This window comes from Acinonyx jubatus, chromosome A3 (genome assembly GCF_027475565.1).
Source record: "Acinonyx jubatus isolate Ajub_Pintada_27869175 chromosome A3, VMU_Ajub_asm_v1.0, whole genome shotgun sequence".
Lineage (NCBI taxonomy): Eukaryota > Metazoa > Chordata > Mammalia > Carnivora > Felidae > Acinonyx > Acinonyx jubatus.
Genome location: NC_069388.1, coordinates 85,590,971 through 85,615,572, shown reverse-complemented (window position 1 = coordinate 85,615,572; position 24,602 = coordinate 85,590,971). Strand labels below are relative to the sequence as shown.

General features: G+C 42.7%; 1 long non-coding RNA gene across 2 annotated transcripts in view; it reads left to right on the top strand.

The window, feature by feature from the left end:
* Positions 1 to 15,279, top strand: part of LOC128311223 (uncharacterized) — a 50,938-nt gene extending 35,659 nt beyond the window's left edge. Inside the window, exons 4-5 of one of the 2 annotated variants that reach the window (XR_008289395.1) lie at positions 14,664 to 14,816; positions 14,913 to 15,279. This is a non-coding gene — a long non-coding RNA (uncharacterized LOC128311223). Of the gene's footprint in view, positions 1 to 14,663 lie in introns of both variants that reach the window. The other variant, XR_008289394.1, reaches the window with a different exon arrangement.
* Positions 15,280 to 24,602: the final 9,323 nt, after the last annotated feature.

Genomic DNA, 24,602 nt, shown 5'->3' with positions numbered 1-24,602 from the left:
TCCTGATTTCAGCTCAAGTCATTATCTCACCATGGTGAGATCGAGCCCCACGTGGGGCTCTGTGCTGGGTATGGAGCCTGCTCAAGATTCTCTCTGTCCCTCCACCCTTCTCCCCTGTTTGCACTCTCTCTCTCCCTCTCTCTCTCTCTCTCTCTCTCTCTCTCTCTCTGATAAATAAATAAATAAATAAATAAATAAATAAATAAATAAACAAACAAACAAATAAATAAATATCTTTGTGCATAAAACTTCACATAGATTTCCAGATTCGGGTTTGGGGTCAAAGGAGAAGAAAAAAAGTAACATTTGGGGGAAGCTCATGGTAGTCTTTTTTTTAAACATTTTTTAAATTTAAATTCTAGTTAATTAACATACAGGGCAATATTGGTTTCAGAAGTAGAATTCAGTGATTCATCACAATTACATATAACACCCAGTGCTCATCATAACAAGTGCCCTCCTTAATACCTATCACCCATCTAGCCCATCCCCCACCTCCCTCCTTCTATGAAAGTTCACGGTATTCTTAAATCTGCTGACATACTTTAGGACACAGCACAATTCCTCAAATTTTAGAAGACCACAGCTTTGTAGGAGGCACATTTCATTCCCCAACCTGCCCCTGGAGTTTCTGGAGGAATTGCCACACCCACAGATAGTGGAAGGGGCAGATCCATCCTCTGCCTCAAGCAGACAAGTTGATTGGATCAGGTTTGAACACATGACTCAAAATCAGCCAGTCCATTGGCTGGCTAGAAACCAAACATATTTTTATCCTCATAAATACTAAACTAGGGGACCCAGACATCATAGAAAATCAATGGTAGGTATTTATGGAAAAAAGACATTAAATTAAAGTTAAGATGGCCAGTCTAGACCAGATACAAGATACATGAGCAGAAGCACTTGGTCAGAATGAAAAGGGAGAAAAGAGGGAGATGAGCCTAGAAAAGCAGAGAGGATGAAGGAGAGAGAGTGACCTTTGTTTCTGCCAGCATTCCAGTTCTTATCCCAGCCCGGCTCTATTTTCCACCTTATGTTCTGGGAGATACCCCCTGATCTCCCCCTCCACCCCCAAATAAATCCCACTTATCATTTGATCTAGCTTGAGTAGGTTTCTGTTCTTTTCAACCAAAAGATCATTGATTAAACAAACAACGTCAGTATTTCTTGCAGTCGGAGAGTATCAGAACTGGAAAGAGTCATACACAATAAACAAAGCCCTCCTCTACTCAGCAGTAGTCATGAGGACTGTGGGACTGACCCAGTCCCCAGATCCAAGAGCGGTCTGTAAGCCAGTCAGGCGAATCCCACTTATCTTCCCCGCAGTGGTAGATTCTCATATCTCCTAACAGTGATAGGCTCAGAAATGGGCATTTCACTTAAGATGGTCCAATCCAGAGCAAATAGTCCTCCTCTATTTGCTTGGGCCTGCTTTAACAACAACAAGAAGAGGGAGGAAGAGTAAGAGAAGAAGAGAACACCCTTCAATATTATGAAAGTAGCACATGTTTCCTGAGGAAAAAATTAAGTTCAGGAAAGGATGAAGAAATAAATAAAAATAGCCTCACTGGTAATCGGGAAAAGGCCAAAGAAAACCAATGAGACATCACTTTTCATTCATCAGACCCGCAATTTTTTCCTTATGATCAAGTGTTAATAAAGTAGTGGAAAGCGGATACTTTAATACTGTAATGGGAATATCAATTATTACAGCCTGAATGGAGGGCAAGTTTCAAGTACCTAATGAAATTTAAGATCTTAGGACCCAGTGTTCTATATATCTGCCTAGAAAAGACTATCGTTCCTGTGCCCAAGGAGTTGTGTTTAAGGATGTTGACTAAAGCATTGTTTGCAATAGTGGAAAATTAGAAAAAAACCTACATATCCATGAAGAAGGGACTAGCTACATCAATATAATAAAGCCATACTATTGACTAGCATGCTGTAATTAAGAGTGAAGCAGATCAATGTGTTATAATAACCAAGACATGTTGTTGAGTGAAAAATACAAATTGAGGAAAGAAATGTGCAGTCCAATGTCATTCATGTTTTTACATAAGCCACCAACACAAAACAACCTGGTTCTCATCTGTGTGTTCCTATATGTGTATGAATGCACAAAAAAAGCCCTAAAAGGAGCAATGGCCAAAGGGGACTTTGTTACTCTTACCATAAAGTAGTAATTTTGTTCACGAATGCAATAACATGTTAACTGTGTGATTTTACATTAATAAAATTAAGGTTTTAAAAATCTGCGTGCATATACATATACACAAAAGAAAACCTGGAAAATACACAATGAACAAAGAAGCAAATAAAATAATCTCTAATCCCACTTTAACTGCTAACCCTCCGGAGCCCTTATGGAAAGCATCAGGGATTTGCTCAGTCCACTCAAAGCATGCCCAGCAGGCCATCAGCTGCCCTTCTGCCCACAAGGGAGCCTGGCACCATTCAATCCAGACTTCCTAATCCAAATAGCACCCTAGACTCTGCAAAGGTCATGGTGCCCACCCACCATTTGTAATTCAAATACACAGCACAAAATAAAATTCTGAATTTTCTCATGACTACTTCAGTGCTTTTTTTTTTTAAGCAGTGAATATCAAAATGTCTCCAAACCAATGCTCTCCCCTCCCTTTCTTTGTTTGGGTATGTGTTTTGTGTCCCTGCTTCTTGGTGCCCTGAACCCACTCACAGTGGGCCTGTTGACTAATGCCACACTGCTCCTCTCCCCACCCCCAAGAAGGCTGTGTTTGCAAAGACACACCCAGGTTGCCTGCCCCCACCCCACCCCACATCTATCCCTCCTGTTTCAGTCTTGCCATTGTGTCCCAGGCAAGTTGCAGAACAATGAATTCTTAGCAGATGATGATGTTGCCCTGTCTCCACGTTCTGAGCCAACCCCAGTTATGCCTGGCATCTGGGAGTCAGCATTTTGTAGGCTTCTGTGACATTTGAGAGTTCACATCCCACTTCTTCCAGCATTTGGAGAAGAGAAGGAAGGACAGAGGGCTGCTCTTGTCACCACCAATGAGCTCATCCTTCTCGGAGAAGCAATTAGAAAGCTGAATTTCACCCTATGAATCAGGAAGCTTAAACTCAGGAAAAAGCACACATTCCCCAGCTGCCTGACCCACCCGGCTGACCTTTCTATAAAAAGGAGAACTAGACTGAGGCCTCCTCCCTAGAATGAGATAAGTGACTAAACAAGGAAAGACAGTTTTGACAGAAACAAACCCTTCATGCCATCCACCTGAATCCTTTGATTTCTGTGTTCCTTCCAACCTCATTCTTTGGGTTGTGGCTCAAGTCACATATCTCTAGGAATGTTCCAAACTTCAATGCTGGGGGCAATCTAACACGCAGGGTTTCAGTTTCTCAACCTGCAAACTCTGTGATCCTAGGGCAAAATGTCCCTAAGCATTACCATCTCAAAAGCATGGCTATACAACTACTGCTAGATAAATGGCCCAAGGGGTCTGACTTGACCCCTCATCCATATTCACTCCACACTGAAGCCATTGAGTTGCCATCCATAGTCTTACAGGATAGTGGCCTGGTTGTGCTACCACAGGCTCCTCAGAACAGAGAAGTCTCCATGTTGTTAGCCATCTGGTCTTTCAAACTCAGCTAACCATGACAAGCCTTCAGGGCAACTATCCTCCCATCCTTTAACAGGGCGAGACTGCTCCTGTTCTCTTACTAAATTATTGCTTTACATTTACTCAAGCATATCTCTGACTTTGCTTTTACTTTCCTCGGTGGGAATTTTGAAGATTTTGGCACCAGGTTTACAGGTTCTTCTCTCCCGGTTGGCCAGCAGCCATGGCCCTCCCCCTCTCTGCAAGGTGTCTGATTCATCCTTTGAGGCTTCATGAGACAGTTGTGAAGATTTTGCACTGATTCAGGTTCTGAGTTTGATTCAGGCTTCGAGTTTGCACCCCTGAGTGCAATAGCCTCTTTGCAGCTTTATAATAAATGGTCTGTGTTATTGTAAAGCACGGCATTGGCACACATTAATTCTAAATGATCCTCTGGCTCTTCTGTGGACTGGTGGTTGTTGTTCCAGATCTCCTCTTTTATGGTACTAAAATCACTAATGTTTGATAATATTAGAATATTCAAAAATCACAAGGAAAGAAAAGAAAGTTCTTGGGTTCTTGCTCTGTAATTGACTCTATTGATTTAAAGCTTGTGGAATGAAAGGCAACACTATGAAGACAATAAAAAGGTCAGTGGTTGCCAGGGATGAAGGAGGGGGGAAGAGATGAATAAGCAACACACAGAGAATTTTAAGGGCATTGAAAATACTCTGGATGATAATATAATGATAGGTATATATCATTATTATACATGTGTCCAAACCCATAGAATGTACAACACCATGAGTGAACCTTAATTCACTTGGGTGATTATGATGTGTCAAGGTAGACTTACCCTTGGTAAAAAATGTACTACTCAGATTAGTGATGTTGATAACGGGCAAGACTATCCCTGAGTAAAGACAGGAACATATAGGAAATCTCTACATTCCTCTCAATCCTATTGTAAACTTAAAAACCACTCTAGAAATACTTGGGTGGCTCAGTCGGTTAAGCCACCAACTTCAGCTCCGATCATGATCTCACAGCTTGTGAGTTTGAGCCCCACATCGGTCTCTGTGCTGATAGCTCAGAGCCTGGAACCTGCTTCGGATTCTGTGTCTCCTTCTCTCTCTGCCGCTCCCCCATTCACACTCTGTCTCTCTCTCAAAAATAAATAAACATCAAAAAAAAATTTTTTAACTCTAAAAAAATTAAGGCTTAAAAAGAAAAAAGAAAAAAAAAAAACTCTGGAAGAGATGTCTGCTGTCCATCTTGGCCTAGCTAAAGAGCTTCCAGGAGGCTGCTCAGAGGTATAAATTCCAAACTTCTAGGAACCTGACCTCAGAGGCATTCTCCTTCATTCTCCATAAGGCCTTCATTTTGCTTCTTTTAATCTCCCTTTACTCTTCTTTGATTACCTCCACCCCTTTTTCTTCACTGGGACCCACTTTTCTCCTTTCTTTCTCTTTTCATTTTTCTGTCCTTATTTGTCATGAACATTTTTGTCCTCAAAGAGGCTTAAATTATGTACCAGCCTATATACTAGATTAGGATGGACCCTAAATCCAATGACTAATGTCCTTATGAGAAGAGGAGAGAACACACAGAGACACAGAAGAGAAGGGCATGTGAAGATGGAGGCACACCCAATGAAGACTGGAGTAATGCAGCCATGAGCCAAGGATACCAAGGATGGTCAGCAGCTACCAGAAGTAGGAGAGAGATATATAACAGATATTTCCTCAGGGTTTCCAGAAGGAACCAACCCTGTCATCACCTTGATTTCTGACTTCTGGCTTCTCTAGAAAAGAATAAATTTCTGGGGCACCTGGGTGGCTCAGTTGGTTGAGTGCCCAATTCTTGATTTCAGCTCAAGTCATGATCGCACAGTGGTGAGATAAAGCCCTGTGTGGGGGTCAGGCACTGGGTGAGGAACCTGCTTAAGATTCTCCCTCTCTCTCTGCCGCTCCTCAACTCGTGTGCATGCACACATGCACACTCACTCTCTCTCAAAAAAAAAGAAAAAGAAAAAAAGAAGGAATAAATTTCCATTGTTTTAAGCCAAAAAAAAATCAAATAAAGTCAACAGTGATTGATTAGGGTAATGGTTGCTCAACTTCGTGAATATACTAAAAAACATTGAAATGTATACTTCAAATGGATGAGTTATATAGTATGTGAACTATATCTCAATAAAGCTGCTATTGTTTTAGCTACTATTTTTTTTAGTTTATTTGTTTATTTTGAGAGAGACAGAAACAGTGCAAGTGGGGGAGGGGCAGAGAGAGAGAAAGAGACAAAGAATCCCAAGCAGGCTCCTCACTATCAGCATGGAGCCTGACATGGGGCTCAACCTCACAAAATCATGAGATCATGACCTAAGCCTAAACCAAGAGATGCTTAATGGATTGAGACATCCTGGTGCCCCATAGCTATTTTTTTAATGTGTCCTGACCCACCAGTAGCCTCCTTTTCTCCCACTTTCAGGACCAGTTTCAGAGGCTTCTGTATACATTCCTCATAGAGGTGTTTGCTCCACTCATGCTACTTGGGCTTCTACATCAATCCCAGTCCTAGGGCCTTCCCACCACATCTACTACCCCACCTTCCCCAGCCAGGCAGAAAGAGAGAGAGAGAGAAGCAGAGACAGAGGAGGAGGAAGAAGAGGAGGAGGTAGAGAAGGAGGAGGCAGTGGATGGGGAAGAAACTGTTCAAAGAGAAAATACAGAAAATAATATAGCACATACCTACTGAGGAACATTTAGGTTGTTCCCACTTTTCCCCTCTACAAAGAAACACAATGGCCACTCTTGTGCACTAATGTGAGAGTGTCTCTAGGGCATAGACTAGAGTGAAAATGTTGGGTTATAAGGTATACATTCAACTCCCCTAGACACTGATTAAGTTATTCTTCAAAACAGTTGAAATAACTTACATTCCTACAAGCAATATGTAAGAATTCCCATTTACCCATATCCTCACCAGCCCTTAGTAGATCAGACTTTTTTTTTCTCAGCATGATGATTATAAAATATTATTTTAGGGGGCCTGGCTGCCTCGGGTAGAGAATGTGACTCTTGAGCTCAGGTTTGTGAGTTCAAGCTCCATGTTGGGCATGGAGCCTACTTAAAAAAAATTTTTTTTTTAGGGGCACCTGGGTAGCTCAGTAGGTTAAGCATCCAACTTTGGCCCAGGTCGTGATCTCATGGTCCATGGGTTCGAGACCCACATCAGGCTCTGTGCTGATAGCTCAGAGCCTGGAGCCTGCTTCAGATTCTGTATCTCCCTCTCTCTCAGCCTCTCTCCTGCTTCCCCACTTGTTCTCTCTCTCTCTCTCTCTCTCTCAAAAATAAATAAATGTTAAAAAAATTTTTCAAGGGTATAAAAATTTTTTTAATAAAATAAAATGTTATCTTATTCTAGTGGCTATTTCTATGATTACCGGTGGAGTTAAGCATCTGTCAAAAAGATTATGGATATTCAGGTTCTTTCTCTATGAATCACCCATTTATATCCACTGCCAATTTTCTGCTGCATTATCTGTCTTTTACTTACTCATTTATAAATCTCTATATATTATGTGTCTTTATTATGTGGGTACTTATTATGTGTCATTATATGCATTGCTGACATCTTCACTCAGTCTATAGCCTGTCTTTTAACTTTGGTTATGTTTCAGTATTTGCCAGGTTTTAATTTTAATATTATCAAATTGGTTCGTGGGAATTTTGGGATTTATTTGAGAAATCTATCTCTATTCTACAAAAGTATTCTTCTGTGTTTCTTTTTAAAGTTTTACACATTTCGTTTACATTGGTCTTTATATGGGATTTACCTTATATGTGCTATGAGGAAGGGATTTAATTTTATTTTTCTCAATGGAGAACCATTATAGAGAGAATCTGAGCATATTTATTGAATAGTCCATTATTCCCTATAATTCATAATACTTCACCATTAAATTCAAGTTCCCATATATAGATGGAGACCTCAGAAACTCATCCTTCTCCAAAACTTGCAATTTTAATTTCTATAGATTTATGATAAGTCTTAGTAACTTAGGGCCAATATTCCCACCATATTTTTCTTCAAAATTCTTAGTTTGTCTTGATTCTTTAACTCTTTAATATTAATTTTGTTGAATTTCATGAAAATCCTACTCAAAGATCGACTTGAATTACATTAAATTTGTAATTTATTATTTGGAAGAAAATTCTTCTCATTCATGAATGTAGTGTATCTCTCTGTGTTGGTCTAGTTTCTCTCAAAAAACAGAAAAACAGGGTGTGTGTGTGTGTGTGTGTGTGTGTGTGTGTGTGTGTGTGTACAGAGATTACTTTTAAGGAATTAGCTCATACAATTGTAGGGTCTGGCAAGCCCAAAATCTGCAGGGCAGGCCAGCTGGAAATGCCAGCAGGAGTTGATGTCTTAAGTCCTAAGGCAGCCTGACGACAGAATTCCTTCCTCCACTGGGACCTCAATATCTCCTCTTTTTTTGTTTTTTTGTTTTTTTGTTTTTTTGTTTTTTATTTGAGAGAGAGAGAGAGAGCATGAGAGAAGAGGGGAGAGGGGCAGAGGAGAGAGAGAGAGAGAGAGAGAAAGAATCTTAGGCAGGCTCCATGCTCGGCATGGAGCCCAACGCAGAGCTTGATCCCATGGCCCTGAGATCATAACCTGAGCCAAAATCAAGTCAGATGCTCAACTGACTTTTTTTTTTCCCAAGTAAGCTCTACGCCCAATATAGTGCTTGAACTCATGATCCTGAAATCAAGAGTCGCATGCTTTACCAACTGAACCAGCCAGGCACCCCCTCAGTCCCTTCTCTTAAGGTCTTCAACTGATTAGATGAGGCCCACTCATATTATGGAAAGTAATGTGCTTTACTCAAAGTCTACTGACTTAAATGTTAATCTCATCTAAAAAACCCCCTTCACAGTAACATCTAGACTGCTGTTTGACCAGTTAGGTACCATAGTCTAACCAAATTGACACAGAAAATTAACCTATATACTTTCTGTATTTTTAGGTCTTCTTTTATGCTCTCCATAAAGGTTTTGCATATCTGTTTGTTAGATCTATTCCTGGACTTAAAGTTTTTGTTACTGTTGGAAATAGCATAAATATTTTTGAACATTGAATTGAAGCATAGCATTCATATGATAAAGAGCACAAACCATAAATGTACAACTTGTTGAATTTTCACAAACTTAATACATATATAAAACTAGCAAACAGAAAACACAGAACTTTATCAGCATCCTAGAAGCCTACTCTCTCCCAGGAGCTATCCACCCCCTTCCCAAGAGGGACCACTGTTCTGACATCTTTCTTTTTATTCAAGTATAATTAACATAGTATTCGTTTCAGATGTACTATATGATTCAACATTTCTACACATTAGTGAGTGCTCATCACAACAAATGTACTTTTAATCCCCATCACCTATTTCACTCACCCCCTCTGGCAACCACCAGTTTGTCTCTATATTTAAGAGCCTGTTTTCTTGTTTGTCCCTTTTTCATTTTGTTCTTCTTCTTCTTTTTAATGTAGTAAGCTCTATGCCCACCATGGGGCTTGAACTCATCACCCTGAGATCAAGAGTTGCATGCTCTACCAATTGAACAAGCCAGGTGCCCCTGTTTTTTTTTTAATGTTTATTTATTTTTGAGAGAGAGAGAGAGAGAGAGAGTGCAAGCAGGAGAGGGGCAGAGAGAGAGGGAGACACAGAATCTGAAGCAGGATCCAAGCTCTGAGCTGTCAGCGCAGAACCCAACATGGTACTCAAACTCACAAACCATGAGATCATGAGCTGAGCTGAAGTCAGATGCTTAACCAACTGAGCCACCCAGGGGCTCCCCTGTTTTGTTTTTTAAATTCCACACATGAGTAAAATCATATGGTATTTGTCTTTCTTTGATTTATTTCACTTAACATTATACCTTCTAGATCTTTCCATGTTGTTGCAAATGGCAAAATTTTCCAATGGCCGAGTTTTATATATATAAACATCACATCTTCTTTATCCATTCATCTATCAAGAGTCCACTGTCCTGACTTCTTTTTTTTATTATTTTTTTTAATGTTTGCTTATATATTTTTGGGAGACAGAGAGAGAGCACAAGTGGGGGAAGGGGCAGAGAGAGAGCGGGACACTGAATCTGAAGCAGACTCCAGGCTCTGAGCTGTCAGCACAGAACCCAACACAGGGCTTGAACCCATGAACTGTGAGATCATGACCTCAGCCGGAGTTGGACACTTAAACCAACCGAGCCACCCAGGCACCCCCCACTCTCCTGACTTCTAACACCATAATTAGTTTTACCTGGGTTGGGGCTTTGTCTGAATCATATAAAGTATGCTATTTTTAATAACTGATATCTTTATCTTAACATTATATCCTATTGTGATTCTTGTTCTAAAGGGGTTTGGACCCTCAGAACAGACTGGAACACCTATTCATCACCTTTTGATTCCAGAACATATGCCTGGGCTTTTTGAGGAAGACTCTCCAATGACAGGATTTTAGGACTTTTGGGTGGGAGGAATACAGGGCAACGTGAGTAATAAGGGGGGAGCGCTGCATAATTGCTTACAAAACCTCATTCTCCCACTCTCATGTTTCTAGGGCCCCCAGGAAAGGTCGGGGAAGGAATTCTTGGAGAACTCAGCAACATCTGAGGGACCCTCTAGGACTCCTAAAGCTGAGCAAGACATTTATAAAACTAGGACTGAGGCACAAAGGACTCAAAGGAAGAGTCTGAACTTAAAAGTGGGGGCATACCCAGCAGTATAATTGAGGAGAGTGTAATAAAGAGATGAGTTCCAATGATGTGAACAGAGGTAGGAGTACTGACAACACTGACTCCATCTTTGAGCTTCCACTGTTCATGTCCGCATAATGACCTCCCTCGGGGCGTTGTGTTCTAGGTCCCCTGGAGGTGAAGTATGCCCTGCCCAGAACATGAATGTCTTGTTTCGATCTTCCCTAAAGTGACGCACAGAAGGCTTCACTTTAGATAACCAGTAGAGATGGGGCGTCTGGGTTGCTCAGTCAGTTAAGCATCTGACACTTGGTTTTGGCTCAGATCACGATCTCACAGTGAGTTCGAGCCCCACATTGGGCTCTGTGCTGACAGCACAGAGCATGCTTGGGATTCTCTCTCTCTCTCTCTCTCTCTCTCTCTCTCTCTCTCTCTGCCCCTCCCCTGCTCACTCTCTCTCAAAAATAAATAGACATTAAGAAAAATACTTTGCATAGCCAGTAGAGATGACTGGTACACAGAAGGTCCCACTTTAGATAACTACCCTGTGACCTCACTACCATGCCCCTTGCTCTACAAAAGCTGAGGATTAAGATCTGGACTTGGTGGAGAATAGCTGTGTACCATCTGGGTTGCCCATCCAATTCCCCTGTCAATAAGCTACCCTGAATAAAATTCTGTAAATCGTATAGGAGGGCTTGCTTGTTTTGCTTTTCAGTCTTAAAGTGCCTTCTCAGTCTGGATGATACTTGATACGGACCTTCCTGCACCTTCGGACAAGATTAAAGGAAAGCAACAATCTTGTGCTTCACCCTGTAACTAGCAATTATGGGGAGCTGTTGTTGTCTCTAGACCTAGAGGAGAACAGGAGGGATGGTTGCTAGAATCAGAGAGATCCACAGCTATGGGAGAGAACTATCCAATGGGATCCCCAGCCTTCAGTAGAGAGAAGCAGCCATTGCCAACCCATGGCCCAGCCAGTCCCATTAAGCATTTAGCACCCTGCTCCTTTTTTTTTTCTTTTTTTTTTTTTATTTGGGGCACAGCACAAGTGGGGGAGGGGCATAAAGAGGGGGTCATAGGATCTGAAGCACACTCCGTGCTATCTCACAAACCTTGAGATCATGACCTGGCCAAAGTCAGACACTCAACTGACTGAGCCACCCAGGTGCCCCTAGCACCCTGCTTCTTAAAGCAGAGGCCCACTGATTGCAATAAACAAAGTTTTTAAAAATCGCTAAGGGCCCTCTACGTCTTTTTTTTTTTTAAGTTTATTTATTTATTTTTGAGAGAGACAGATTGACCGTGAGCAGGGAAGGGGCAGAGAGACAGGGAGAGAGAGAGAATCCCAAGCAGGCTCCGCACTATTAGCATGGAGCCCAACTCAGGGCTCAAACCCATGAAACTGTGAGATCGTGACCTGAGCTAAAACCAAGAGTCAGATGCTTAACTCACTGAGCTACCCAGGCGCCCCAAGGGCCCTCTACTTCTTGACCCCATCCCTTGGTCCTAAGATTGGTTGAGTTCTTCTTACAGCCAAGGCAATCTGCAGGCTTATGTTCATTGGCCCACAGAGCTGTTTCAGTCATTTGTCCTGAGCAAGGCAAGGAAGAGCTAGGTTGGGTCTGACCTTGGTGTTCCTGGATCAGCTGAAAGAGGCCATCAAAATCTCCCCACCTGTCCTAACTCAAGCAGTTCTTGACTGATGAGCAATGCAAGTAAGGTGAGCACAGAGGGGTACATACGGTGATCAGGGTAAACGCAGGAGCAACAAGGAAACACAGAACCAAACCATCTAGACGGCCATCCAGCCTCTAGGCAGTGCAGGTGACACACTGGTGGGAAGTGTTAAGGAAGCCCTCCCTTTGGATATGACATACTGTGGGCTGCCTCGCCTGGGTCTCCTCCTGGGCCTGCCTTTCAGCTGGGCGCTAAGACCCCTCCTGGACACTGGCAGTCCCCTTTTCACCCAGAAGCAAGCCCTCTCCCTACAGCTGCAGCCACATTGGCCTCTGGTTCTCCTCCCAGCTCTCCCGAATTGAAGTGATGGAGTAAGACACCATCTCCCTGACTCCCTTTTTGTATCACTCCCCAGAGATGAAATACCCAGGAATCTTGATTTTAAGAATTTAACTACTAATCATTATAGGATAAGAGGGAATACAAAAAATGATAAAAATGGGTATATGTTAAAAATATTCCAGAGTTAAACCACGTTCTTGAAGTCCTGGGGTTGAGACAGGAATTCTGACGATCTCTGAGATGGAAATAATAATAACAATATAGCAGATATGGGTGTTTAGGATTAGCAGGTACTTTGCATTCCATAAGTGCACAGAGTCAGTAGAATTAATCCTTTTTGGCAGATGAAAAAACAGAGGTTCAGTGTTATGTTCCTTGTTTAAGAGTACAAAGCTAGTTGGGGCACCTGGCTGGCTCAGACAGAGGAACATGCAACTCTTGATCTCGGGGTTGTAAGTTTGAGCCCCACATGGGATATAGAGATTACTTGAATAGATAAAACTTTAAAGGAAAGGGCGTACAAAGCTAGTTAGAACTGAGCACAAGGGCCACACTGTTTGCACTGCACTGCCTTGCCTTGGTGGACTTCATCTTCCACATTTACACATTTACTCCTGAAAAGACAGATTTCACTATTTGCTCCTCTTCCCTTTAACTAGACCCAGAGCAAATGTCATCAGAACCCTTTCCTTCACACTGGTTCCTCTTCCTGGACTCAAAACAGAAACATGGTTGCTCTGTCTTGTCTCAAATAGGCAATTTGCCTTGTCAAGGGTCCCTGAGCTAAGTGATACCCCTTCTGTGAGCTCCTGGATGGACCTGGAATAAGCACATCCCTCTTTTCCTCACAGCCATAGTCTTTCCATGTATAGGTGAAGCAAGGAGCTCACCAAAGAAGAGGATAAAGCCTGCAAAAGGAATGATTTCTATTTCACATATTATTGGAAGGATAGAGTAATTTCTGTGAAAACTCTTAACGCAGAATAGGTCCTAATTATGTGTGAGTTGAAACCAAACAGGCTTTTTGCTCATCTCTGACTGAAAACTCCCCCAAGCCACCATCTACCCCTTCCTCACTGCTCACTCTGGAAACAGAGGCTGTTTGAACCAGCTCAGCTAACCACCCCTTATCCCTCAACCTTGACCTCTTTCCTGTTTTGTCAGTTTCTCCTTGTCTCTCTTGCTCTCTCTCTCAGAAGCAAGGGCCACCTTACTCTTCCAAGGCTAACCCTCCATCTGGACCTTGACCCCATCCCCTCTGGGCCAGATGTATCAATTACTCCTTTTTAGGCTGATTTCTCCTCACCTGTTTCCTTTCCCCACCTATGTACAAACTTAGTCTTGCCCAAGATTAGAAAGAAAGAAAGAAAAAGAGAGGAGAGAAGGACAGAAAGGGAAGAAGGAAGGAAGGAAGGAAGGAAGGAAGGAAGGAAGGAAGGAAGGAAGGAAGGAAGGAAGGAAGGACATCTTGACTCTGTCTCCCTCTCAAGTTTCTCCCCTTTACTCCTCCCTCCCATTACCACTGAATTCCTTATAACATCCTGCTCACTCCATTTCCTGCCAATGTCATCAGAAAAGTCACCGACAATTGCCATGTTGCCAAATCTGATGGCCTTTTGATTTTGCTGCCACACTAGACCCATAGTGCCACTCCTTCTTCCCGGCAAGTCTGTTCCAGCCCCTGTCACCATTCATTCCATTCTCCTCCTGCCCCTCTGACTGTCTCTCATCTTCTGAGTCTCCTTTGCTGCTTCCTCTTCTCTTTAAATGCTAAATTTGCTTAGTTTCCTCTCCTTGGGCCCTTTCTCTTCTCACTTTATACGCTGTCCTGGGACAAGCTTACAATATTCTTCATTATTCTTCCAAATCATCATGTCTAGTCCCTGAGTACTAGAGGCATGGAGCCAGCCATGCTTTATTGAGAATAGTGGGTTCCATGAGGGTTCTAGGGGTGGCACTATCATACCCATAGCTTGGGCTTATGCCTCATGACGTGCAAGCACTTTATACTTAGCTGGCAAAGCAGACCATGCGCAAGGCCTTCTGTTAGGCACGGGGGTAAATGCGCACAGACCTGAAACCTTGCACGCAGGTCACCAGCTCTCCTCCTCCTTCTTTGCTGGGTTCCTTTACCCTGGGGTATCCACAAGGCCATACACACCCATCCTGGCCATCACATGTTCTATGCAACAGAAAGAATGATCAGTTCAAAAAGGATAAGCTGCTCCACTTTTGCCAACAACTCAAATTCCTTTTTCTCTTTTCCCAACATCCCACCCATCCTCCAAAGTGAAACAGATCGAACGTCACATGACAACAGTGCCCTCTAGAGGAATGCTTTTCAAATTGCAATGGTGCCCTCTATGTGGTATTGGCAGCACCAGTACCTTCCATCACACTGGCTCTTCTTCCAACGTGACTTCGTCACTGCACCCATCAACAGGTGGAGTTCATGTTCTTTCATCGGCAGTTGGGGTGGGCTTGTGATTATGGAGGAAGTGACGTTATGTGACTAAGCTATCTTCTCCCTGGCTCTCAGCCTTGGAGCCCTGAGCTACCTCTAATGTAATCAGTTCAACTGCCCTGAAGCTGCCACGCTGGGAGGAAGCCCACACTAGCCCATGGGGAGACTACATGAGAAAGAGTCCAGCCCTACCCTCTCCCCGTCCAGTCACTAACGGACTACAACCACTTAGAGACCTAAGTCAGAACAGCCCTGCCAAGCCCTTCTCAAACTCCTGTACCACAGAAAACATGAGAGGTAATAAAACCATTGGTGCTGTTTTAAAACACTAACTTTTGGGGTAACTTGTTATGCAGCAATAGATCAACTAGAATAGTGGGTCATGAATTCAATTTGGTGTGTCATGACTGGTATGTCTAAAAACTAAGTAGAAGAGAACAGAACAGAAAATATAATAATAAAGGTCTAAGTATTGAGAAATTTTTTTCAATAACTGTGTGTGTTTGTATATGTTATACTGGATCAAGAAATAAAATGTATTTGTTCCCATGAGTCATATAAAATGCTTCAAGTCTTGAAAATCCAGACTATTAGTGCAATCCCAGAGGTTACAAAGACCAAAGCCCACTGAAGCTGATGTGATTGCAAGTGAGTCAAGAGCATGACAGTTCTACGATCTTATGAGCACGTTACAGGTGGGCCCATTTAGCTTTACCACCCAGACTGGAAATAAGTGATTCCCAAGAAAAGGGTGTTTTAGGTGGTTCTCACATGTTTTTTCTAGAATACTTAGTACCTTGATTCTCTCAGTAAATATTCTATTACATCAATAGGATATCTGAAACAGTATGATGACAGTTTCTCCACGAAACTCCTGTATCAGATTCACTTGAGGGCTTGTAAAAATTCAGGTCCCTAGGATCAGAGGCTTGAGGCCCAAGACTGCACCTCAACCCAGCTCCGCAGAGAATCATCTGCATACTAAAGTTTGAGATGTACTAAGTCACAGGGAGGATTGTCAGCGATGTATTTGAAATTCAAATTCCCTAGCAAATGAATTCCCATATTACGCAAAGGCCTTTAAGCTAGTCAGAGTACTGAGAGGTCTCACTGTACCATGGAAGTAACTGGAAATGGCCCTGGTTATCAAGAAGCCTCATCTAAAATTCCTTTCAAGGGAGGGCCAAGCCTGGAACATCTTCATCTTTTAAAGAAGAGATTGTATGGGGAAGGGAGGGCGGGAGGAAGTGGAATAAAATACTATTTTTACTGCCCCTGAATTTAAAAATTCTAAAAAGAGTGTCTCTGTGTGTCTGTCTAGGTGTGTTCTGTAACATATATTACAATATATATACAACATATATTACAACATAATATACAACATGTATTACAATATATATTACATACATTGCTATTACATATGTTATGTATATTACAAAACACACTCAAACACACCCATAAATATTATAATAAATACTCTTTTCTGTACATTATGATGTTTTGACATCTTTAAAAAAATCTTTCCTGCTGAGGAGAGACTGCCTTTCCCTGTGGCCCAGCCAAGAGCATACACTTGATATGGAAACTGAGCAATCACAGCCAGGCCTTACCTCCTCTGTCTGGCTGGAAGCAATCATTCCTTAATCATTCCAGAACCAGGTACAAAAAAATTGTCCTCCCACCCCAAGTAAGAGCAGATTTGGATTGATAAACTTTGCAAGGGTCGCTGCGCTTCAGCTCGAGAAGAGTAGGTCTTACAAGTTTTATCAGACTGTCCAGCGTGCGCCAGCATCTAGGGACCACCCCCTATAGCTTAGAGCGACTGAAACTATTCAAAGTAGCCAAAACTGTTCACCCTGCTCTGCCTTACTTTTCCCAAGGAAACCCCAATAAAGGCCCTGGGCTAAGTGCTTCCCTTGCTCCGGTCTCCTGACCACATCGATGTCTTTCCCATGAGACCCGGTAGGGTGTGCCGTGCTTCCTGTCTCTAGGACCTGTGAGTATAATCAGCTGTTTTCCCGAGACTTTCCTGTGTCCTCTTATGGCTGCACCTGATGGACTGTACTCTCATAAAAGAATACAGTTCTGAGGCACCTGGGTGGCTCAGTCGATTAAGCATCCGACCAGCTCAGGTCATTATCTCACTGCTTGTGAGTTCGAGCTGAGCCCTACGTCAGGCTCAGTGATGACAGCTCGGATCCTGAAGCCTACTTCAGATTCTGTCTCCGTCTCTCTACCCCTCCCCTGTTCTCTAGCTCTCTCTCTCTCTCTCTCAAATATAAAAAGTCAAAAAACAAAAACCAAAAAAAAATTTTAAAAAGGAATACAAAACAGTGTTTGCATGTGTCTCTGTGCCTATGCCTGAGTGTGTACACACACACACACACACACACACACACACACACGCTTTACTTCAACTGATCTCAAGGTTCCCACTGGAGGGGAACCTATACCTTTTTTTCTTCTTTCATTCCCAGAGTTCCATCCCTACTAACATAGATTCACTGGCCTGAAAGAAAATTTAGAGATCCTCCAACCCCGTGCTTCCTTAAGAACTTTAACAATAAAATTTTTTTTTTTTTTTAATCATCATCCATTGACAGGGGCTCCTGGGTGGCTCAGTTGTCTGAGCGCCTGACTTCAGCTCAGGTCATGATCTCACAGTTCGTGGGTTCGAGCCCCGCATCGGGTTCTGTGCCGACAGCTCAGAGCCTGGAGCCTTCAGGCTTCGTTTTCCCTATCTCCCTCTCTCTCTGCCCCTTCCCTGCTCACACTCTATCTCTCTCTTAAAAAAATAAACATTAAAAAAAAATTTTTTTAAGAACATGATGAAAGCTCATTTTTAAAAAATTAAAAATAAATAGGGGTGCCTGGGTGGCTCAGTCGGTTGAGCGTCCGACTTTGGCTCAGGTCATGATCTCGCGGTCCGTGAGTTCGAGCCCCGCGTCGGGCTCTGGGCTGACTGCTCGGAGCCTGGAGCCTGTTTCAGATTCTGTGTCTCCCTCTCTCTCTGACCCTCCCCTGTTCATGCTCTATCTTTCTCTGTCTCAAAAATAAATAAACGTTAAGAAAAATGTAAAAAAAATTAAAAATAAATAAATAAATAAATCATCATCCATTGACAGAATGTGAGCAGGATCACTTGACTTCAACTAAGCAGCCAAAATGGTCTCACAGGGAAGTTAAATGCTATACAAAACGATTCAGTGTATTTATATGCTGTTTTATCTTATAATAGAGTGAAAATAGTAAATCATTTTTATTGCATGAAGAACAAAAAGCACAAACTCTGACCAAATTGTGTAATAATTACAAGAGGCCTGACAGGGCAGCGATCATCCGGGAGATGGCAGACCTCCACCCCCACCAGTGTTGGTCATCACTGCCTGTCCCTGCAGCATACCCCCCACCTCTGGGTCCCAGGCCTGGGTTACCACCCTTCAAAGATAACTTATTACAGAATCATACCCACCATGTGTGTGTGTGTTTCTATCCTATTGCATGTTTTTAAATACATTTTTTAATGTTTATTTATTTGTTTATTTTAATTTTTTTAACGTTTATTCATTTTTGAGAGACAGAGCATAAGCAGGGGAGGGGCAGAGAGAGAAGGAGACACAGAATCCAAAGCAGGCTCCAGGCTGCTTCAGTCAGCACAGAGCCTGATGCTGGGCTCGAACTCACCAACTGTGAAATCATGACCTGAGCTGAAGTCGGACGCTTAACTGACTGAGCCACCCAGGCGCCCCTGTTTTTAAATACATTTTTCAGGGGCGCCTGGGTGGCGCAGTCGGTTAAGCGTCCGACTTCAGCTCAGGTCATGATCTCGCGGTCCGTGAGTTCCAGCCCCGCGTCGGGCTCTGGGCTGATGGCTCGGAGCCTGGAGCCTGTTTCCGATTCTGTGTCTCCCTCTCTCTCTGCCCCTCCCCCATTCATGCTCTGTCTCTCTCTGTCCCAAAAATAAAAAAATAAAAATAAAAAAAAAAAACGTTGAAGAAAAATACCTGCATTGTTTTGACAGTTTGGTTTTCATTGATTTTAGGAATTGGGGAATCACCTCACAGAAGAGAAGTTTATTAACACTGATTTAACCTTATTTTTGGTTGGGAAAACTGAGTCCAAGAAGAGGAAATGATCTGCTCAAGGTGGTAGATTATTCTTGGTTTCAGACTCTTAAGAGGAAAAAAGATTTAGAGAAGATTCACAGGCATGCTAAGGACATCTCCTGATCTCCATCCTGAGGGGAGTCTGGGGCCCCCAAAGGACTGGTGGGCTGCTGGCAGTCATGGGGAGAATCAGAACTGGAGCTATTGCTGGAATTTTCTTTTTTTTTTTTAATTTTTTTTTTGACATTTACTTATTTTTGAGACAGAGAGAGACAGAGCATGAACGGGGGAGGGTCAGAGAGAGAGAGACACAGAATCCGAAACAGGCTCCAAGCTCTGAGCTATCAGCACAGAGCCTGACACGGGGCTCGAACTCATGGGCTGTGACATCATGACCTGAGCCGAAGTCGGCCGCTTACCCGACTGAGCCACCCAGGCGCCCCATTGCTGGAATTTTCAAGATGTTGAGTAGTTAAAACAGAGATTTGGTCCTTGGGCCTTATTTGGATATTTTATTATTTTCTTAATATGTATAACCATCTAGAGAGTTTATAAATAAGTCTAAAATGGACGAGTCTAATTTGCCTGTGTGTCCTTAGTCCCAGCAAGACTCTACTCCCACACTCTGTTGACAATACTGGCAGAAGCCACGATGACATTAGATCCACTCAGCTCCGCTGTGACAGTGGCATCGTTATACAGACCTCACGGGATAAACAACTGGCTCTAAGCTGCCCTGATTTCCCTTGAGTTCACAGGAGAAAACTGATGAAAAAAAAAAAAAAAAAATCTGCCACCTGGTTACAACTTTTCGTGTAGTGACACCTGCTGCCAGGACCTGGAGACGCAACGTGAAAACCTTGGTGCCTATTTTGGGAGAGGTTCTGGACCTTCTGTTCTTGTTCCAAAGGTCTTGCCCAAGCCCTCACTCACCCACAGCAAAGCCCATGGATTGGAAGCAGGTGTCTATGCAGATTCCAGTTGTGGATGAGGAGGTGACACTACAGAAGAGCCTATGAAGCAAGGGATGGCTGGAGAGGCTTCAAAGTGGGCACAAGCACTCAAAGGAACCTCCTGGCACAGGAAGTGGTCCCAGAGCAATCTCAAACAGTTATGTTGAAACTTGAAGAATGTGTAGCCTTCTTTTGAGGAGGAAACTTCCAGGCATGAGATTGTTTTTGCAGACTTGTCCACTGACCTACCCAAGGTTATAGTTAGAGAAAATACTTCAATATTTAAGTTAAAAAAAAAAAAAACATTTTGGAGTATGATTTAGTGCCAATGTGATGGTAAACAGATACAAATATCGGTCCTGAAATCATATGGGAGAATCTATACAAGATTTGGTCATCCAGATAGTCTAAGACATGCTTGTACTTTTTTAAAGATTATCAGCAAAATATAAATCAATATTAAAATTTTGCACAGAATGAACAAACTCTAAGAATACTCTGAGGCCCCCAGTGGTTCATGGAGAAATATTGGGTAGACCGAGTTTGGACTTGGATGGATGGTTGTGATCAAGAGAATCAAGGTGGGCGTGCAAGGCTCAGAGGGCAGTTGGACTCTGGTTAAAAAAATTGTCCCTCCACCCCAAGTAAGAGCAGATTTGGACTGATCAACAATGCAGGCATCCCTGGGCCTCACCTTTGGATGACTGAACCTTGAGAGTTTTACCAGACCGCCCAACCTGCTCCATCAGTCATAAGGGGGTCGCCTAGAGTCAAGAGGAAGTTACTGGAAAATGCTGAGGGGGTCAAGAGGCAGAAGAATAGCTGCCCATCTTTAAGTGGACTCAAGACGACTGGGGTCAAGGCTGAGCTTGTCCTAAATAAGGGACAAATGGGATGGGTCCCTGGGATCAGAGACACAAGCTGAAGCAAGACCCCAAAAAGTCCCCATCCAAGTCACAGCACAGAGGCAGAAGGTTGGAGACCTAGTGATAATTGGACTAGCCTTTCCATTGATACAGCAACCACTGACTGACCAAACACTAGTTAGTGAAATATAATCAGAGACTTCCTCCTCCAAACGCATTTAAATGTAGGCTATAGAAAAGGGAAAGATTCCAAAATCTTACATAATGTGGAATCCAACATCAAGAAAAGTACAAGGCAAAAAAACTACATAGACCATTCTCCTTTCTTTTTTTTTTCTTTTTTAAAATTTAGATATCATTGACATAGAACATTACATTAGTTTCATTTGTACAACATAATGATTCGATATTTGAGGTTTTTTAATGTTTGTATATTTTACAAAATGATCACTCCACAATAAGTCAAGTTAACATCCATCACCATACATTGTCACAAAATTGTTTTTCTCGTGACGATAACTTTTAAGATCTACCCAGCAACTTTCAAATATGCAATACAGTACTATCAGCTATAGTCATCATGCCATATATTACATCTCCATGAGGCCACTCTCATTTACAAACAATAGTTTTTAATCCTAAATAAAACATCAGCAAATTGAAGCCAGCAGTATTAAAAAGAATTGCATACCACAACCGAGTGATTTAGCTGAAGAAGGTAAGGAATTATAAATATTATATTTATAATATTTATATATAATATATAATATATAAATATATTATATAATATATAATATATTTATAATATTATAAATATTAGTAACACAATTTATTACATTAATAGGTTGAGGGGAAAAAAGCCATGTGATCATCTTAATAAATGCAGAAAAATAATTTTGTAAAATTCAGTACCCATTCTTGGGAATGGATCTTGCTTATCCTGTCAAACTAGGCAGAAAGCCAAGAGAAATTGGCCTGGGTATGGGTGTGGGGCCATGAGCTAGCAGAGGACAGGGAAGGGTTGGTAGCCTGCAACCTCTCAGGCTGTGACCTGCTTGAGGAAATGGTCTGCACGAGGGGTGGAAGCTCCACATCTGACATCTCCGGACCTCAGCCCTCAGCCCAGGGAGTTTTCCAGTCAGGGCTCTCTTTTTTTTTACCACATTAAATTTTTTTTTAATGTTTATTTATTTTTGAGAGAGAGAGCGAGAGCAGGGGAGGATTAGAGAGAGACAGAGACACAGAATCTGAAGCAGGCTTTGGGTTCCAAGCTGTCAGCACAGAGCCCGACACAGGGCTGGAACTCACAAACCGTGAGATGGTGACCTGAGCCAAAGTCGAATGCTTAACCGACTGAGCCACCCAGGCGCCCCTTTCTTACCACATTTACAAAAGCAGTACACGATCCTTAAAGAAAACTTGACAAAATACTGAAAAGTAGAAAGACGAACACAATTATAACTATTTCCACCTTCAAAACAACTTTGCAAATGTATCAATGTATCTTAAACTGTTAAAAAATTGCAAGTTTGTGGAAGTGTCTTTATTAACATAGTTACAGTGATCGGATCAAATATGCTTAGTGGTCCCAAAGTCATACAATGAGGACAGGCACTGGTGCATTTAGAATAAATTCAAAGCTCCTTTACACATCCTGCAGGCTGACATGGGATGGCCCTGCCTGCCTCTCCACTCCTTCCTCATCCCCTGACCGTGCTAATAAGATGCAGTCTCTTTCCTGCTTCTCTGCTTCAGCTGCAAGGTAAACAGTCCTCTCTGCTCCCACTCAGCCTGACCCAAAACAGCCACCTGAACCTGGCCCCAGAAGTGCCTGAAGAGTTCATCCTGCCCCTAGAAGCAGGCGTATCCAGCGACATCAAGCTTAAACTATAAGTTTCTACAGGCACCTCTGGGCTGGGGAAGCAGGCAGCAACCTAATACCAGTGCCTGGACAACAGGGTGCCGAGGAGAGAGAGCTCCACTCTGAGCCTTGTCAACCAAATGCTGGAGGCCAAGGCAGGGCCTGCCCCTAGGGCCCAAGCTGCAGCCTCTTGGAACATTGATGCCTTGCTTGAGATGTTCTCTAGCTGCCTAGCTCAGCACTCAAACCTTCTTAGGCACTTCTGAATCTTCATAAGCAGAAGTCCACTATCGTGGGTGAGGCAAAGTATAATCTACCCTCATTATTCACATAGTTGTATAAATTTGCCATGAGCACTGAATTAGCGAATACTGAACGCTCCAAGGGAAAGTACAGGGAAAACAGGGAGATACAGGGTTCCTGCAAACCTATGGTCACATTTTTATCAACTGATTAACACACAATCTTTTCTGCATAAATGAACTATTTACTACCCAATAGGTGCCAGGGCCAATCACGTGGTTATTTCATTTACTCCTCAGAACAACCCAGAAAGGGCACCGTTTTTGGAGAAATGAAACAAGTAACCCAAGGTCTTTGAACATGCTCTTTGGGACCAAAGTGGTTATTAGGCAAATACCAAGTATTCAGTAAATGTCACTTCTCTCTTCAGAAAGTCAATGGTCACTAAGGAACAAAAAACACAATGCAGGACCCACCCTCATTGAGAGGCTTAGGCTCCAGTCACAGATCTCTCCTTAAGAGAAAAAGCAACTCCAGAGGTGCCTGGGTGGCTCAGTTGGTTAAGTGTCATGATCTCAGCTCAGGTCATGATCTCGTGGTTCATGGGTTTGAGCCATGCATCAAGCTCTGCACTGGTGGTGCGGAACCTGCTTGGGATTCTCTCTCTCTCTCTCTCTCTCTCTCTCTCTCTCTCTCTCTCTGCCCCTTCCCCACTTATGCTTTCTCTCTCTCTCTCAAAATAAATAAACTTTAAAAAAGAGGAAAAGTGACTCCAATGTCCATCCTTAGACTTTTCTTTTAATGTTTATTGGCTTTTGAGAGAGAGAGAGAGAGAGAGAGAGAGAGAGAGAGAGGGGAATGACCAGACAGAGAGGGAAACACAGAATTCGAAGCAGGCTCCAGGGTCTGAGATGTCAGCACAGAGCCCGACGCAGGGCTCAAACTCACAAACCGTGAGATCATGACCTGAGCCGAAATGGAACGCTTAACCGACTGAGCCACCCAGGTGCCCCAATCCTTAAACTTCTTTTCCACTTCATTGTTGTGCTCAAAAGAATCAAGTGAAAAGTGAACCAAAAGTATCCCTGGTAACAAAGTAACAATTATAGAACACTATACACTCTAGACAGTGCATGTGTGTGTATATTTGCATGTGAGTTTATGTGCATGTGTGCACACATATATATGGAGAGATTAACAGCAGATCCTCATGATTAACTACTATAAACATGTTACCAGGATACTTCTATCAGAAATACTTTGTGTACTCTGGCAATCCCATTAAACCTGCCACGCACCAGTTTACCGGCTTTCCTAAACTTACAGACAGAAAGATAATTGTTAAGCCTTAGAGAGCTTTGCATGGGCAGAAGAGCAGAAGTGAGTTAGGAGAGTGTTTTCTTCAAGTTGAAGTTGCTGAGAAGATGGGGCGCCTGGGTGGCGCAGTCGGTTAAGCGTCCGACTTCAGCCAGGTCACGCACGATCTCGCGGTCTGTGAGTTAGAGCCCTGACCCCGCGTCAGGCTCTGGGCTGATGGCTCGGAGCCTGGAGCCTGTTTCCGATTCTGTGTCTCCCTCTCTCTCTCTGCCCCTCCCCCGTTCATGCTCTGTCTCTCTCTATCCCAAAAATAAATAAAAAACTTTGAAAAAAAAAAAAAAAGAAGTTGCTGAGAAGAAAACAAAAAAAAAATCCCATGGTCTCAATCAGATTGTTGGTACCAAAGATGAGTGACCCAG